This window comes from Mastomys coucha, unplaced genomic scaffold (assembly GCF_008632895.1).
Source record: "Mastomys coucha isolate ucsf_1 unplaced genomic scaffold, UCSF_Mcou_1 pScaffold13, whole genome shotgun sequence".
NCBI classification, from domain to species: domain Eukaryota; kingdom Metazoa; phylum Chordata; class Mammalia; order Rodentia; family Muridae; genus Mastomys; species Mastomys coucha.
The window spans coordinates 47,269,826-47,276,573 of NW_022196895.1; the positions used below are offsets into that span (position 1 = coordinate 47,269,826).

The 6,748-nt window shown below is 35.7% G+C and overlaps 1 protein-coding gene across 2 annotated transcripts in view; it reads left to right on the forward strand.

Annotated features, from left to right (window-relative positions):
* Window positions 1-1,359, forward strand: part of Prr16 (proline rich 16) — a 303,614-nt gene extending 302,255 nt beyond the window's left edge. The window contains exon 4 of one of the 2 annotated variants that reach the window (XR_004117269.1): window positions 213-1,359. The gene's annotated coding sequence lies outside the window, so the exon portion shown is untranslated. The remainder of the gene's footprint in view (window positions 1-212) is intronic. The other variant, XR_004117268.1, reaches the window with a different exon arrangement.
* Window positions 1,360-6,748: the final 5,389 nt, after the last annotated feature.

Genomic DNA, 6,748 nt, shown 5'->3' on the forward strand with positions numbered 1-6,748 from the left:
AAGTTACAAAGTAATGCTTTTAAACAGTAATTTAAATGTACATAGTGTTTAAATGATTGATAATTCAAAGAATTTATAATTATATAGTCTACTAAAGTAATATGCATTTTTAAATTCCTAATGCATTTATAATGTGTTTCTGTTAAATTATATTTACTGTTTGAAATTATTTGGTAATGATTACGTGTCTTTTGTTTTCTTCTTTCTGGCAGCTTTATCAGGATGGAAGGAATATCTTTATTTAGAAGCATGTGGATTCATTTTTCTTACTTCAAATTGTTCCTTGACCTCGCGAGGGCAGATCTAATTTTAATGGAACCAGGAGCCTGATCCTGTTGAAGAAGCTAACCCTACCTTTGGAGCACAAATGACCAATGAAATGATCCCATAAAATCACCCGCCTCTAACCTGACAGCCATGCACCGAGCCAGGGAGGCAGAAAATGCCACAGCCTTAAATATCTTCACTAACAAATTACCAAGAAGATATAACAAACAGATGAAAAGGACTAAGTTTTTTAAAAGCCAACAGGTAAACAAAATCAATGTTATTTCACTATGGAAAATCAGTATTCCCGGATATCAGCCTGTCCCGAAAACAAAATAAAACAAAACTAAAACATCTCATCAGTGAAGTTACTAAATTATACGTTGATTTGCCATTTTAAAACGTGGAAATTTAGAGGCAAGAGGTCTCTCAAGTCAGAATTACTCCTCATTTCAATACATTTTGACAAAACCAAAAACTGAACCGGTCAGAACATTGAACCATCGGGATTAGGAAAGAATGTTACTGTTTGCATAGAGGTAGATGTCTGCGGCCCATGCGCCCTCAAAGCCATAATGGACAGGAGCATTGGCACCAATTGCTTGGAAGTTACAGTGTTCCATCCTTCGCCTCATATTTGTTGAGAGAGGAAGTCGGTTTGCACCGATTGCTTCTCTGTGCACTTCTGATATTTGCACAGTCACTTCCATTCAGGGTAACGAAGTGTTTTGTTATTTGCACAGATGATCCCACCAGTTGTGAGACCACAAGAAGCAGTTTCTTGCAGGCATCCAAAAAAGATAACTTGAGAATTCTCAAGATAGTGATTTCTCTTTTTTTCTGATTTAAAACAAACAAACAAACAAACAAACCAGTTCTTCAAAGAAGTGGATTTGTTTCTGAGCCACACTGTACAAAGAAAACACCATGGTGGTCAAATGAATGACAATGATATCAAAAGGGTTTTTTTTATATCATTATAATCATATTAAGAAATTGAACACGGTAAACTGCAAACTAAACATTGATGCTTGATTCTATTTGTTCTGTTAATTTAAAAAGTCATTTGTAATTTGTATTTAACATATAACAATTTTTCTACCCATTTCTCTCTGTGTTTCATGGGAAAATGTACCAGACGAACAAACATTTTCAGTTTATTTTTCTAAATAAAGGTGTTTGTAGAAGCTGTGGTTGTTTATTTAATTTAGATTTTGTTACCTGAAAGTTCCTTTTTTTATTTGACTAAGAGGTTTTTTGCCCAATTAAGAATTAAAGATACAGTGAGAATTCGAATCTGTTTATAGTATAAAATTGTGCTCTGTTTTCTAAAACCCAAGAAGATGAGACATTTTTTGCACCACTTCTTCATTGTAAAGGGCTATTTAACATCATTGTAACTGTATCAGGAATTATTATCCATACGACAATATTGCTGGAAAACAAAGTTCAGATCCTAAACCTTTAAAGATTTTCTTGTTTTCTTCCTAGAGAATGAAATTGGATTTAAACACTTAGGTCATTAATCATAGTTAATGAGCCTGTATTAGCCTCTTTAACAGAGATCTGTTTATGGCATCCATAATTATACTTAAAACTGATTAGGAAATCAGACGGGAGGACACATGAACCTCTCAATCAGCAAAGGTTTAGCAAGTCCTCACAAGTGCTCTTCTACATTTATGTCTTCTAGGATGGCCAGTGTTAGTGAATGCTGCTACCCTCAGTAAATAGTGTGAGGTGATATTCAAGTATATTGTTTTTAACAACTAAAAGAATGTGTTCTTACTTTATTCATAAAATTTAGTCTGATACTGAAGTCTTGTCATATTGTCCTGTGCAAAAAGATTGGCTGATTTTTCTGTGATCTATCTTGGTACTTCTAATACCCTATAAGATAATAAAAAATGTTTTCAATGCAACATTTGAACCTATGAAAATTAGGTCACCAAACCTGAAAAATAATACATCTGGAAATCAAATTGCCATTCCTGTGGGTTGTTAAGCACTAATGGATGAGAGTCTGGATTCATTCCATCCTTTAAAATCACGGCGATTGCTTCAAACTGTAATTATTTGAAATTATATACAGGAAGCCAGCTTTCCCCATCTACCAATAAATTTCCTCAGTAATGAGTAGTTGAAATCATAGCTCTTTGTTTGTAAACACGATCTGCCATTAGCAGCCCTATATGTAATGCATTCTCTAGAAACTCATGAAAAATTTGCAATGACATGAAGTGATCATTTTTCTCACCAACAGAGTAATTCTCATAGGAATTTATAAAGTAACTTAGAATGAGGCAGAATGTAGATGGCCAAACCAGGGGCGGGTATGTCTAAAATCTTTTATTTCAGTTTTTCCCTTTGGATAGTTCATTTTTTTCTATTCTAGCTTACTTCTCTAAAAAATCCCCCTCTCTTCATATTCAAATTTTAAACTTTTCTTGACATTTTAATTCACATTTCTGTACATATTTTATAAAATATATGAAGCCACCTTTGGTGCCCACATAGAAGTGTTAGTAATAGATTATTTTCAAATCACAAAAAAACAAAAGGATAATATTTATCTCCTCTTCAGCCTTTGTTTTTAGAAACAAGTACATAGAGAGAAAACAAATCCTCAATGTATTGCCCTAAATCCTGCTCTTTGTAGAAGACAATTCTTTATTTACTGGGTGCTTCTTATATGTACTCTATTGAGACGTAAGAACAAGAAGACGAGGAAAATTATGGAAATATTATTTTGATTGGATATAACACAGGGGAAAGAATTTCATCAAATATTTAGTTTCACTGGTTAACAAAAAAATTATGACTATGTAAGTTCCATAATGAAAAATATATGTTATGCAGGGACAATATATCCAGTAGGAGAAATGAATACTGAGCAGAGATCTGAAAGATGATTGACAGAAGGAAAAGCACAAACACAAAAACTATCAGGCACCCAGTAGCTTAAAGAGGATGAACATAGCACTCAGAAGATGTGAAATGGGATAAATCATGTGGAGGAAAGAAGACACCAAGTAACACACACACACACACAAAAGCAGTTACAGGGACTGCTAATAAAGAACTAAAAACTTATTCCATAGACATGGATGATAGAGACATGAGAAATACAGGTAAACAGATTAAAACTTATGGAGAAAACAATCTGTTTTGATCTATTTTTACTTAAGGGAATCAGTAACAAACTGGGGTAAGTCTGTTTAACTCTGGAATGTAAATCTTTTTTTTTTTTTCCCTCAAGACAAGGTTTCTCTGTGTAACAGAACAGCCCTGTCTGTCCTGGATTTGTTTTTGTGCCTGTCTTTGCAGACCAGGCTGGTCTCAAATTCTCAGACACCTACTTGCCTCTGCCTCCGAAGTGCTAGGATTGAAGGTGTGTGCCACAACACCTGACTGGCATGTAATTCTTAAGATATTCAGGAACTAGGCATCTTCTAAGTCTCTGCTCTGAATCTCTTAAAATTTGAATATTTTCCTCATTGTACAAGATAGTTTCTAGGAACCTCATTGGTAACAGACATTTTCCAAGGAATAGGAGGTGGGGAGACTTCATTCTTTCTTATAAAGGAAGCTATGTAAAATATTGCGACAATACCTTATATACTGTTAAATTTTTATGGTTCAAACTGGTTGGACTGGAATTAGGGGTACCAGAGAATAGCTTTTGTGGGTTGAGCTATAGTTTAAGAGCATGTACCTACATGTATTATATTCAGTATTCAGCATGGAACATAATAGGACTTTGGACACAGAGATATAATGAATAAACTTCACATTCTGAGTGCCAAAGAAGCTGAGAAAAATGAAGACTGATATACAGAATCATCTAAGCTTATATATCCCACTAAAAGTATGGCAGCCATTCATCCCATTCCATGGTAAACACAGAATTTTACTACATTAAATTATATAAGAACATGAGAGAATAAAATTTTCAAAATCTTTTAAAGAAAGATAACATAAAAGAGTCAGATAAGATGCATGATAACTCTTGTTGAATGTTTTAAGTCACTTTAATCCCTGTTATACGCATGCACCTGAGGAGGCACATCTGTGACTCCTGCTATGAACATTGACAGTGATTCTCAGTACACAGGAAGTGTACCTTAGAAGTGGTTCAAGGGGTTGCTGAGGGAAATTGTTAGCTTATGGTCTTTTGACTCCAGCAATACAACTTGTATACATTTTACTACACTGTTTTTAATCAACTGTGATTTATCTGCCTCTTTATTATTTTGTACTTTGATGAATTTCTTGAGGTAGGGTCTCATTGTGTAGTCCTATGTGACCTAGAACTTCTGATGTGGACCAAGCTGGCCTCAAACTCACAGAGATCCACCCATCTCTGCCATTCTAGTTATGGGAATAACAGTGTAGCTAGCATTAACAACAGCATTGTGGGAAGAAAGAGAGAGAGAGTACCTAATGTATCCAATCTTTCTTTCTTCCTTCCTTCCTTCCTTCCTTCCTTCCTTCCTTCCTTCCTTCCTTCCTTCCTTTCTCCCTCCTTCCCCCTCCCTCCCTCTCTCTCTCTCTCTCTCTCTCTCTCTCTCTCTCTTTCTTTCTTTTTTTCTTCTTTCATCATTAGACACTTAAATTTGAAGGCACATTTTGTGCTGAACCTACAAATGCCTCAGCCACATGGATTGGGCACAACTAAGGGGGTGATTGTGGGATGGCAATGAGACCCAGATATTCCAGAGGCTTTGATTGAAAAAAAAACTAAATACCACACAAAACTTAAAGAAATTAATAAGCCAAGCATGGGGTGGGGAGGTTAAAGCTGGCACTCCAGTGCCCAGTGATCTGCCAATCTGACCAAATGGTGAACCTTGTGATTGAACAACCCTGAGCATAAAAGAAGTGAATGAGGAAGATACTCTACATGGGCTTCTGCCCTCCACATGCTCATGATGGGGAATGGACAGCTACTCTGTGTCTGTGTCAGTGTCTCTCTTTCATGTGTGTGTGTGTGTGTGTTTGTGTGTGTATGCAGGATCACACCTATATACAACACACACACACACACACACACACACACATAATGGAGATTCATGGGTTTCCAGAAAAACGTTTTCCAGAATTACATTTCTATCTGTACTTTCTTTAGTGTTATGTCAGTTGCAGGTGCCTATAGTCAAGTCTGCATGAATTTGAAATTATTCAAGATCTGCAGATGAGAAGTGATAGATTATAGCCTACAGTGTGGTCTGTCAAAAGTAGGACATGCACAGAATTCAAGACAGTGTCTCATCACATAAGTTAAGGGCATCCTTGAAAGCATAACCCATCACGGTGGAGAAAGCAAGCTTTTGAAGCCTAGGAACACAAACTGTTCCCTATTTCAGTTTTACTTCAGAGGACCTTAGTTCTGAATAAAATGTAATAATATGTCTAATCATTTCAGAAATATTTATGCATTCCAATGAGCAAATTAAAACCACAAATTTCTGGCATGCCATATATTTCTAAATAATTTCTATTTTGCAGTTGCATGCAAATAAAATATAAACTTTAATATATATGATATATATTATATATTAAAATATATAAAATATAAACTGAAAAAGTAAATAACAATATTAACAATACATCAACATCGCATCCTTTAGAAGATAAGTAACAGTGAATTGTGCAGTATTTGACCATATCTCAATGAAAAGTTCAAATACTTTCAACAGAAGTACATAGAAATTCATAGAAATTTATGGAAAGGGGCTTGGGAACCAAATAAATATCATATGTGGGGACAGGAGAGATGATTCAAAAGCTAAGAGCACTTGTTCTTGTAGAGGACCAGATTAGACTCCTATTACCACATGGGAGCTCACAATCATCCACAATCCTGTTTTTTTTTTTTTTAAAGATTTACTTATTATTATATGTAAGCACACTGTAAGTGTCTTTGACACCCCAGAAGAGGTTGTCAGATCTCGTTATGGATGGTTGTGAGCCACCATGTGGCTGCTGGGATTTGAACTCGGGACTTTCGTGAAATCAGTCAGTATTCTTAACCACTGAATCATCTCTCCAGCTCCCAATCCTCCACAATTCTAATTCCAGCATCTTTTCCTGACTTCTGAGGGTATCAAGCATACATGTGTTTCATAGCCATACATGCAGGCAAAGCACACATAGACACAAATTTAAATCAATTTTTTTTGTTGTTTTAGTAAAAATAAAATCTTTTCCCAACCTGCAGGCTACTGGTTTTTTTCTCTTGACCATCTCCGTCTCATGAGACTCAATTCATCAATTCATCAATTGTTGATCTTCAAAGCCTAAGCTACTGGTGTTCTGTTCAGGAAATTGAGGCACTAGCCATAAAGTACAGAATACTCATGATGTATCGCACAGACCCAAAAAAGTTGAATAAGAAGGAAGGCCCAAGTAAGGATGCTTGAAAAAAGCATAGTTAGGAGGCAGCGAGAGGCAACGAAGTTGGTGGAAGAAGGGAAGGGGA